The sequence below is a fragment of the Carcharodon carcharias genome, chromosome 6 (genome assembly GCF_017639515.1).
Source record: "Carcharodon carcharias isolate sCarCar2 chromosome 6, sCarCar2.pri, whole genome shotgun sequence".
Lineage (NCBI taxonomy): Eukaryota > Metazoa > Chordata > Chondrichthyes > Lamniformes > Lamnidae > Carcharodon > Carcharodon carcharias.
In genome coordinates, this window is record NC_054472.1 from 829,894 (window position 1) to 841,382 (window position 11,489).

General features: G+C 59.0%; 1 pseudogene; it reads left to right on the plus strand.

Moving 5' to 3' along the window:
• The first annotated feature begins 4,584 nt into the window (after positions 1-4,584).
• LOC121279190 lies at positions 4,585-7,238 on the plus strand (annotated as a pseudogene).
• Positions 7,239-11,489: the final 4,251 nt, after the last annotated feature.

Sequence of the window (11,489 nt, forward strand, 5' to 3'; positions counted from 1 at the left end):
TTCTGCTTCTTAATTTGTTGCTGAGCTCCTCATAGTGATTATGCAGAACCTCTTTCCTTGTCCTTGCTATGTCATTGGTACCTACATGGACCACGACAACTGGATCCTCCCACTGCAAGTTCCAGCCCTGAACAGATGTTCCAAATCCTGGCACTGGGCAGACAACTCAGCCTTCTGGACTCTTGCTCTTTGCTGCACAGAACAGTGTCAATCCCCCTCACTATACTGCCCCCCACTATGACTACATTCCTGTTTGCTCCCCCTGCTTGAACAGTTTCTTGTACCGTGGTGCCATGGCCAGCCTGCTCATCCACCTTGCAAACCTCGATTTCTTTCACACAGGCTGTTTGACAATTGCAAAGTCTGAGGCTGTTTGCTCAGTCCCTTAACCTGCCTCAATCACGGTCACATCCTCCTGTCCCTTACTGTTGATCAAAATAGATGATTCCATTCTAAGAAGGCTGACTGTCTTCTGGAACAAAGTGTCCAGGTATTTCTCCCCCTCCCTTATGTTGCTCAGTGTTTGCAGTTCAGCTTCCAGATCAGCTGCTAAAACTTTCTTCAGATCTATTTGTCCTGGATCGCCTTGGCATCCAAAAGTGCCCACATTCCAGAGCTACAACATAACACCTGTCCTGCCATTGTTACTTATGTTATTTAGTTAAGTTACCAAAACAGACCACCTTATTCTAAGAAGTGGAAATTGGTCCTGGCTCTGTTTTGGTGCAGCGTGTCCAGCAAGTACAGGTTCCATTTCCCCCAAAGTTGGACCCTATGTCCCAGGAATCTAAAACCTTCCCTCATGCACCACTTTTCCAGCCATGCATTCATCTGCTTTATCCTATTATTTCTATACTCATTTGCATGTGGTACTGGGAGTAATCCAGAGATTACTAATTTTGAGGCCCTAATTGCTAATTTCCTACCTAGCTCCCTAAATTCTGACTGCAGAACCTGATCCCTCTTTCTGCCTATGTCATTGGTACTGATGTGGACCATGACTGCTGGCTGTTCACCCTCCCCCCCGCCCTCCCCCAGGTACCCTGCAGCCATTCAGTGACATCCTTGACCATGGCACTGAGGGTCCTGAATTCATGTCTGTGGCCGCAGAAACGCCTGCCTGTTCCCTAAAACTATCGGATCTCCGATGACAATTGCTCTTCCAGTCTTTTTCATGCCTCCCTGCACAGCTGAGACATCTCAGATGAACTATAACTTTCATCACTGGGTAGAGAGTGAAATGCGCTCAGGGGACTCCGCACTACCTGCCTATTTCCTCTTGACTGCCTGATGGTCTCTCCCTGCATATTCTTAAGCTGTGAGGTGACCACATGTTTAAACATTCTATCAACAAAGCTCTCAACCTCATGGATGCGCTGCAGTTACACAAGCTACGGCTCTGAAATTCCAAGATTGGGCTGCTGCAGCTGACAACACTTACTGCACATATGGTTATCCAGGATACCAGAAATGTTCTGGAGTTCTCAGGAGGGGGGAGGAAGAAGTCTGGACGTGGAATAGTGGTAGGGGATTCGTTAGTGAGGGGTGCAGACAGGTACTTCTATGGCTGTAGACATGATTTTGTGCAGTAACTTTTGATGTGGCACCTTATCAAATGCCTTTTGGAAATCCAAGTACAGCACATCTACAGGTTCCCCTTTACAGATCTTGCTTATTAGAGACATAGCAAATAGAAGCAGGAGGAGGTCATTTAGCCCTTCGAGCTTGCTCCGCCATTCAATATGATCATAGCTGATCCTCTATCTCAATGCCACATTCCCACTCTCTCCCCTTACCCCTTGACACCATTAGAGTCCAGAAATCTATCAATTTTCTTCTTAAATATATCCAGTGACTTGGCCTCCACAGCCCTCTGTGGTAGAGAATTCCACAGGTTCACCATCCTCTGAGTGAAGACGTTTCTCGTCATCTCAGTCCTAAATGGCCTTCCTTATATCCTGAGATTCTAACCCCTTGTTCTAGAGCCCCCAGCCAGAGGAAACATCATCCCTGCATCCAGTCTGTCCAGCCCTGTCAGAATTTTATACGTTTCAATGAGATCCCCTCTCATTCTTCTAAACTCCAGTGAATACAGGCCTAGTTGTCCCAATCGCTCCTCATACAACAATCCTGCCACAAAGAGCTCTAATAAATTAGTCAAATATGATTTCCCTTTCACAAAAACATGTTGACTCTGCCTGGTTGTATTTTGTTTTTTTAAATGTTTTGCTATTATTTCCTTTGTAATGGATTCTAGCATTTTCTCTCCGACAAATGTTAGGCAAACTTGCCTAGTTTCCTGCTTTCTGTCTCCCTCCTTTTTTGAATAGAGGCGTTGAAAAAAGCAATTGTACGATTTGTTGGGACCTTTCCAGAATCTATGGAATTTTGGAAGATCACAGCCAATGCATCCAGTATCTTTGCAGCCTTTTCTTTTAAGACCCCAGGATATAGTCCATCAAGTCTAAATAACTTGTCTGGCTTAAGTCCCATTATTCCCATTACTTCCTAGTGATTATGATTACTTTAAGCCTTTCTACCTCTTGATTTTCAGGTATTCTTGACCTGCTTCACACTCTTCCCTGTCTGCTCCACAGTGATCCTGACTTACAACAACAGGTGCTGCTGTCCTTCTTGAAGCCGGTTCCACATGCATTCAGGCAAAACTCCTACAAGATCAACTACAATAGACTGGACACTGTGTCCAGATGGCTGAAAAGCATCTCCCTGCCAAGTGCTGTCTTCTCAACTCTCAAATGGTCAATGTTCCAGGGGAGAACAAAGAAAATGCTTCAAGGACAGTCTGAAATTCTCTTTGAAGCCTGGCAGCATTGACAGTAATGACTGGGAGGAACTTCGAACTATAGAAAAGTTACAGCGCAGAAAGAGGCCATACAGCTCATCTTGTCTGTTTCGGCCGGAAAAAGAAACGCTCATTTTAATCCCACTTTCCAGCACCTGGTTCGTAGCCTTACAGGTTACAGTGCTTCAGATGCAGATCCAAGTATCTTTTAAATGAGTTGAGCGTTTCAGCCTCAACCACCAATTTAGACAGTGAATTCCAGACACCCACCACCCTCTGGGTGAAAAAGATTTTCCTCATGTCCCCTCTAATCCTTCTACCAATCACCTTAAATCTATGCCCCCTGGTAATTGACCCCTCCGTTGGGGAAAACAGGTCTTTACTGTTGACCCTATTTAGGCCCCTCATAATTTTGTACATCTCAATTAGGTCACCCTTCAGCCTCCTCTGTTCTAAGGAAAACAACCTCAGTCTATCCAAAACAAAAACAAAAAACAAAAATAGCTGGAAAAACTCAGCAGGTCTGGCAGCATCTGCGGAGAGGAACACAGTTAACGTTTCGAGTCCATATGACTCTTCAACAGAACTAAGGAAAAATAGAAAAGAGGTGAAATATAAGTTGGTTTAGCCCAATCTATTCAATCTCTCCTCATGGCTGCAATTTTCAAGCCCTGGCAGCATTCTTGTAAATCTCCTCTGTACTCTCTCCAGAGCAATTATGTCCTTCCTGTAATGTGGTGACCAGAACTGTACACAAAATTCCAGCTGGTTACCAATTGTTCAGGGCATCAACTTGTCCATCAAACTGCATCACATTTTTGAGTCTGCAGGCCTTAACAAGGAGAGAGAGCAGTGGTAGAGAAAGAAAAGAAATGAAGCAAACGCTGCAGTCTGGATCCCACTGACTGGTGCCCCTGGTGCTCTTGGTGATCCTGGTGCGACTGGTGCTCTTGGTGCCCCTGGTGCTCCTCGTGCTCCTGATGTCCCTGGTGCTCCTGGTGCCCTTGGTGATCCAGGTACCCCTGGTGCTCCTGGTGCCCCGGTACTCCAGGTGTCCCTGGTGATCCTGGTGCCCCTGGTGATCCTGGTGCTCCTGGCGCCACTGGTGATCCTGGCGCCCCTGGTGATCCTGGTGCCCCTGTGGTGATCCTGGTGCCCCAGGTGATCTTGGTGCCTCTGGCGCCCCTGTGGTGATCCTGTTGCCCCTGGTGATCTTGGTGCCCCTGGTGCTCCAGATGACCCTGGTGATCCTGGCGCCCCTGATGCTCCTGGTGATCCTGGCGCCCCTGGCACCCCTGATGCTCCTGGTGATCCTGGCACCCCTGGTGATCCTGGCGCCCCTGGTGCCCCTGGTGATCCTGGTGCCCCTGTGGTGATCCTGGTGCCCCTGGTGATCCTGGTGCCCCTGTGGTGATCCTGGTGACCCTGGTGTGATCCTGGCGCCCCTGGTGATCCTGGTGACCCTGGTGATCCTGGCACCCCTGGTGATCCTGGTGCCCCTGGTGATCCTGGTGCCCCTGTGGTGATTCTGGTGACCCTGGTGACCCTGGTGCCCCTGATGATCCTGGAGCCCCTGGTGATTCAGGTTCTTCTGGTGCCCCTGGTGATCCTGGCGCCCCTGTGGTGATCCTGGTGCCCCTGGTGTGATCCTGGCGCACCTGGTGATCCTGGCACCCCTGGTGATCCTGGCACCCCTGGTGCCCCTGTGGTGATCCTGGTGCCCCTGGTGATCCTGGCATCCCTGGTGAACCTGGTGCCCCTGGAGATCCTGGCACCCCTGTGGTGATCCTGGTGACCCTGGCGCCCCTGGTGATCCTGGTGCCCCTGGTGCTTCTGGTGCCCCTGGTGATCCTGGCGCCCCTGGTGACCCTGGTGATCCTGGCACCCCTGGTGATCCTGGCACCCCGGTGCCCCTGTGGTGATCCTGGTGCCCCTGATGATCCTGGCGCCCCTGTTGATCCTGGTGCTTCTGGTGCCCCGGTGATCCTGGCACCCCTGGTGATCCTGGTGCCCCTGTGGTGATCCTGGCATCCCTGGTGATCCTGGCACCCCTGTGGTGATCCTGGTGCCCCTGGTGATCCTGGCACCCCTGTGGTGATCCTGGCACCCCTGGTGATCCTGGCACCCCTGATGCTTCTGGTGCCCCTGGTGATCCTGGCACCCCTGGTGACCCTGGTGATCCTGGCACCCCTGGTGATCCTGGCACCCCGGTGCCCCTGTGGTGATCCTGGTGCCCCTGATGATCCTGGCGCCCCTGTTGATCCTGGTGCTTCTGGTGCCCCTGGTGATCCTGGCACCCCTGGTGATCCTGGTGCCCCTGTGGTGATCCTGGTACCCCTGGTGATCCTGGCACCCCTGGTGATCTTGGTGCCCCTGTGGTGATCCTGGCACCCCTGGTGATCCTGGCACCCCTGGTGATCCTGGTGTCCCTGGTGATCCTGGTGATCCTGGTGCCCCTGTGGTGATCCTGGTGCCCCTGGTACCCCTGTGGTGATCCTGGTGACCCTGGTGTGATCCTGGTGACCCTGGTGATCCTGGTGATCCTGGCGCCCCTGGTGATCCTGGCGCCCCTGGCACCCCTGATGCTCCTGGTGATCCTGGCACCCCTGGTGATCCTGGTGACCCTGGCGCCCCTGATGCTCCTGGTGCCCCTGGTGATCCTGGTGCCCCTGTGGTGATCCTGGTGCCCCTGGTGATCCTGGTGCCCCTGTGGTGATCCTGGTGACCCTGGTGTGATCCTGGTGACCCTGGTGATCCTGGTGATCCTGGCGCCCCTGGTGATCCTGGTGATCCTGGCACCCCTGGTGATCCTGGTGCCCCTGGTGCCCCTGTGTGATCCTGGTGACCCTGGTGCCCCTGATGATCCTGGCGCCCCTGGTGATTCAGGTTCTTCTGGTGCCCCTGGTGATCCTGGCGCCCCTGTGGTGATCCTGGTGCCCCGGTGTGATCCTGGCACACCTGGTGATCCTGGCACCCCTGGTGATCCTGGTGCCCCTGTGGTGATCCTGGTGCCCCTGGTGATCCTGGCACCCCTGGTGATCCTGGTGCCCCTGGAGATCCTGGCGCCCCTGTGGTGATCCTGGTGACCCTGGCGCCCCTGGTGATCCTGGTGCCCCTGGTGCTTCTGGTGCCCCTGGTGATCCTGGCGCCCCTGGTGACCCTGGTGATCCTGGCACCCCTGGTGATCCTGGCACCCCGGTGCCCCTGTGGTGATCCTGGTGCCCCTGATGATCCTGGCGCCCCTGTTGATCCTGGTGCTTCTGGTGCCCCTGGTGATCCTGGCACTCCTGGTGATCCTGGTGCCCCTGTGGTGATCCTGGCATCCCTGGTGATCCTGGCACCCCTGTGGTGATCCTGGTGCCCCTGGTGATCCTGGCGCCCCTGTGGTGATCCTGGCACCCCTGGTGATCCTGGCACCCCTGGTGCTTCTGGTGCCCCTGGTGATCCTGGCACCCCTGGTGACCCTGGTGATCCTGGCACCCCTGGTGATCCTGGCACCCCGGTGCCCCTGTGGTGATCCTGGTGCCCCTGATGATCCTGGCGCCCCTGTTGATCTGGTGCTTCTGGTGCCCCTGGTGATCCTGGTGCCCCTGTGGTGATCCTGGCACCCCTGGTGATCCTGGCACCCCTGGTGATCTTGGTGCCCCTGTGGTGATCCTGGCACCCCTGGTGATCCTGGCACCCCTGGTGATCCTGGTGTCCCTGGTGATCCTGGTGATCCTGGTGCCCCTGTGGTGACCCTGGTGATCCTGGTGCCCCTGTGGTGACCCTGGTGATCCTGGTGCCCCTGGTGACCCTGGCGCCCTTGGTGACCCTGGTGTCCCTGGTGATCCTGGTGCCCCTGTGGTGATCCTGGTGATCCTGGTGCCCCTGTGGTGACCCTGGTGACCCTGGCACCCCTGGTGACCCTGGTGTCCCTGGTGATCCTGGTGCCCCTGTGGTGACCCTGGTGATCCTGGCACCCCTGGTGATCCTGGTGACCCTGGTGATCCTGGCACCCCTGGTGACCCTGGTGACCCTGGTACCCCTGGTGAACCTGGTGACCCTGGCGCCCCTGGTGTCCCTGGTGATCCTGGTGCCCCTGTGGTGACCCTGGTGACCCTGTGGTGATCCTGGTGACCCTGGTGACCCTGGTGTCCCTGGTGATCCTGGTGCCCCTGTGGTGACCCTGGTGATCCTGGTGCCCCTGTGGTGATCCTGGTGACCCTGGTGTGATCCTGGTGACCCTGGTGATCCTGGCGCCCCTGGTGATCCTGGCGCCCCTGGTGATCCTGGTGACCCTGGTGATCCTGGCAGCCCTGGTGATCCTGGTGCCCCTGGTGATCCTGGTGCCCCTGTGGTGATCCTGGTGACCCTGGTGCCCCTGATGATCCTGGAGCCCCTGGTGATTCAGGTTCTTCTGGTGCCCCTGGTGATCCTGGCGCCCCTGTGGTGATCCTGGTGCCCCTGGTGTGATCCTGGCGCACCTGGTGATCCTGGCACCCCTGGTGTTCCTGGTGCCCCTGTGGTGATCCTGGTGCCCCTGGTGATCCTGGCACCCCTGGTGAACCTGGTGCCCCTGGAGATCGTGGCGCCCCTGTGGTGATCCTGGTGACCCTGGCGCCCCTGGTGATCCTGGTGCTTCTGGTGCCCCTGGTGATCCTGGCGCCCCTGTGGTGACCCTGGCACCCCTGGTGACCCTGGTGTCCCTGGTGATCCTGGTGACCCTGGTGATCCTGGCACCCCTGGTGATCCTGGTGACCCTGGTGATCCTGGCACCCCTGGTGACCCTGGTGACCCTGGTACCCCTGGTGAACCTGGTGACCCCGGCGCCCCTGGTGTCCCTGGTGATCCTGGTGATCCTGGTGCCCCTGTGACCCTGGTGACCCTGTGGTGATCCTGGTGACCCTGGTGTCCCTGGTGATCCTGGTGCCCCTGTGGTGACCCTGGTGATCCTGGTGCCCCTGTGGTGATCCTGGTGACCCTGGTGTGATCCTGGTGACCCTGGTGATCCTGGCGCCCCTGGTGATCCTGGCGCCCCTGGTGATCCTGGTGACCCTGGTGATCCTGGCACCCCTGGTGATCCTGGTGCCCCTGGTGATCCTGGTGCCCCTGTGGTGATCCTGGTGACCCTGGTGACCCTGGTGCCCCTGATGATCCTGGAGCCCCTGGTGATTCAGGTTCTTCTGGTGCCCCTGGTGATCCTGGCGCCCCTGTGGTGATCCTGGTGCCCCTGGTGTGATCCTGGTGCACCTGGTGATCCTGGCACCCCTGGTGTTCCTGGTGCCCCTGTGGTGATCCTGGTGCCCCTGGTGATCCTGGCACCCCTGGTGAACCTGGTGCCCCTGGAGATCCTGGCGCCCCTGTGGTGATCCTGGTGACCCTGGCGCCCCTGGTGATCCTGGTGCTTCTGGTGCCCCTGGTGATCCTGGCGCCCCTGGTGACCCTGGTGATCCTGGCACCCCTGGTGATCCTGGCACCCCGGTGCCCCTGTGGTGATCCTGGTGCCCCTGATGAACCTGGCGCCCCTGTTGATCCTGGTGCTTCTGGTGCCCCGGTGATCCTGGCACCCCTGGTGATCCTGGTGCCCCTGTGGTGATCCTGGCACCCCTGATGATCCTGGCACCCCTGTGGTGATCCTGGTGCCCCTGATGATCCTGGCGCCCCTGTTGATCCTGGTGCTTCTGGTGCCCCTGGTGATCCTGGCACTCCTGGTGATCCTGGTGCCCCTGTGGTGATCCTGGCATCCCTGGTGATCCTGGCACCCCTGTGGTGATCCTGGTGCCCCTGGTGATCCTGGCGCCCATGTGGTGATCCTGGCACCCCTGGTGATCCTGGCACCCCTGGTGCTTCTGGTGCCCCTGGTGATCCTGGCACCCCTGGTGACCCTGGTGATCCTGGCACCCCTGGTGATCCTGGCACCCCGGTGCCCCTGTGGTGATCCTGGTGCCCCTGATGATCCTGGCGCCCCTGTTGATCTGGTGCTTCTGGTGCCCCTGGCACCCCTGGTGATCCTGGTGCCCCTGTGGTGATCCTGGCACCCCTGGTGATCCTGGCACCCCTGGTGATCTTGGTGCCCCTGTGGTGATCCTGGCACCCCTGGTGATCCTGGCACCCCTGGTGATCCTGGTGTCCCTGGTGATCCTGGTGCCCCTGTGGTGACCCTGGTGATCCTGGTGCCCCTGTGGTGACCCTGGTGATCCTGGTGACCCTGGCGCCCTTGGTGACCCTGGTGTCCCTGGTGATCCTGGTGCCCCTGTGGTGATCCTGGTGCCCCTGTGGTGACCCTGGTGATCCTGGTGCCCCTGGTGACCCTGGTGACCCTGGCGCCCTTGGTGACCCTGGTGTCCCTGGTGATCCTGGTGCCCCTGTGGTGATCCTGGTGATCCTGGTGCCCCTGTGGTGACCCTGGTGACCCTGGTGACCCTGGCACCCCTGGTGACCCTGGTGTCCCTGGTGATCCTGGTGCCCCTGTGGTGACCCTGGTGATCCTGGCACCCCTGGTGACCCTGGTACCCCTGGTGACCCTGGCGCCCCTGGTGTCCCTGGTGATCCTGGTGCCTCTGTGGTGACCCTGGTGACCCTGTGGTGATCCTGGTGACCCTGGTGACCCTGGTGTCCCTGGTGATCCTGGTGCCCCTGTGGTGACCCTGGTGATCCTGGTGCCCCTGTGGTGATCCTGGTGACCCTGGTGTGATCCTGGTGACCCTGGTGATCCTGGTGATCCTGGCGCCCCTGGTGATCCTGGTGACCCTGGTGATCCTGGCACCCCTGGTGATCCTGGTGCCCCTGGTGATCCTGGTGCCCCTGTGGTGATCCTGGTGACCCTGGTGACCCTGGTGCCCCTGATGATCCAGGAGCCCCTGGTGATTCAGGTTCTTCTGGTGCCCCTGGTGATCCTGGCGCCCCTGTGGTGATCCTGGTGCCCCTGGTGTGATCCTGGCGCACCTGGTGATCCTGGCACCCCTGGTGATCCTGGCACCCCTGGTGATCCTGGTGCCCCTGTGGTGATCCTGGTGCCCCTGGTGCCCCTGGTGATCCTGGCACCCCTGGTGCCCCTGGAGATCCTGGCACCCCTGTGGTGATCCTGGTGACCCTGGCGCCCCTGGTGATCCTGGCACCCCGGTGCCCCTGTGGTGATCCTGGTGCCCCTGATGATCCTGGCGCCCCTGTTGATCCTGGTGCTTCTGGTGCCCCGGTGATCCTGGCACCCCTGGTGATCCTGGTGCCCCTGTGGTGATCCTGGCATCCCTGGTGATCCTGGCACCCCTGTGGTGATCCTGGTGCCCCTGGTGATCCTGGCGCCCCTGTGGTGATCCTGGCACCCCTGGTGATCCTGGCACCCCTGGTGCTTCTGGTGCCCCTGGCACCCCGGTGACCCTGGTGATCCTGGCACCCCTGGTGATCCTGGCACCCCGGTGCCCCTGTGGTGATCCTGGTGCCCCTGATGATCCTGGCGCCCCTGTTGATCCTGGTGCTTCTGGTGCCCCTGGTGATCCTGGCACCCCTGGTGATCCTGGTGCCCCTGTGGTGATCCTGGCACCCCTGGTGATCCTGGCACCCCTGGTGATCTTGGTGCCCCTGTGGTGATCCTGGCACCCCTGGTGATCCTGGCACCCCTGGTGATCCTGGTGTCCCTGGTGATCCTGGTGATCCTGGTGCCCCTGTGGTGATCCTGGTGCCCCTGGTGATCCTGGTACCCCTGTGGTGATCCTGGTGACCCTGGTGTGATCCTGGTGACCCTGGTGATCCTGGCGCCCCTGGTGATCCTGGCGCCCCTGGCGCCCCTGATGCTCCTGGTGATCCTGGCACCCCTGGTGATCCTGGTGACCCTGGCGCCCCTGATGCTCCTGGTGCCCCTGGTGCCCCTGTGGTGATCCTGGTGCCCCTGGTGATCCTGGTGCCCCTGTGGTGATCCTGGTGACCCTGGTGTGATCCTGGTGACCCTGGTGATCCTGGCGCCCCTGGTGATCCTGGTGATCCTGGCACCCCTGGTGATCCTGGTGCCCCTGGTGATCCTGGTGCCCCTGTGTGATCCTGGTGACCCTGATGATCCTGGCGCCCCTGGTGATTCAGGTTCTTCTGGTGCCCCTGGTGATCCTGGCGCCCCTGTGGTGATCCTGGTGCCCCTGGTGTGATCCTGGCACACCTGGTGATCCTGGCACCCCTGGTGATCCTGGTGCCCCTGTGGTGATCCTGGTGCCCCTGGTGATCCTGGCACCCCTGGTGATCCTGGTGCCCCTGGAGATCCTGGCGCCCCTGTGGTGATCCTGGTGACCCTGGCGCCCCTGGTGATCCTGGTGCCCCTGGTGCTTCTGGTGCCCCTGGTGATCCTGGCGCCCCTGGTGATCCTGGCACCCCTGGTGATCCTGGCACCCCGGTGCCCCTGTGGTGATCCTGGTGCCCCTGATGATCCTGGCGCCCCTGTTGATCCTGGTGCTTCTGGTGCCCCTGGTGATCCTGGCACTCCTGGTGATCCTGGTGCCCCTGTGATGATCCTGGCATCCCTGGTGATCCTGGCACCCCTGTGGTGATCCTGGTGCCCCTGGTGATCCTGGCGCCCCTGTGGTGATCCTGGCACCCCTGGTGATCCTGGCACCCCTGGTGCTTCTGGTGCCCCTGGTGATCCTGGCACCCCTGGTGACCCTGGTGATCCTGGCACCCCTGGTGATCCTGGTGTCCCTGGTGATCCTGGTGCCCCTGTGGT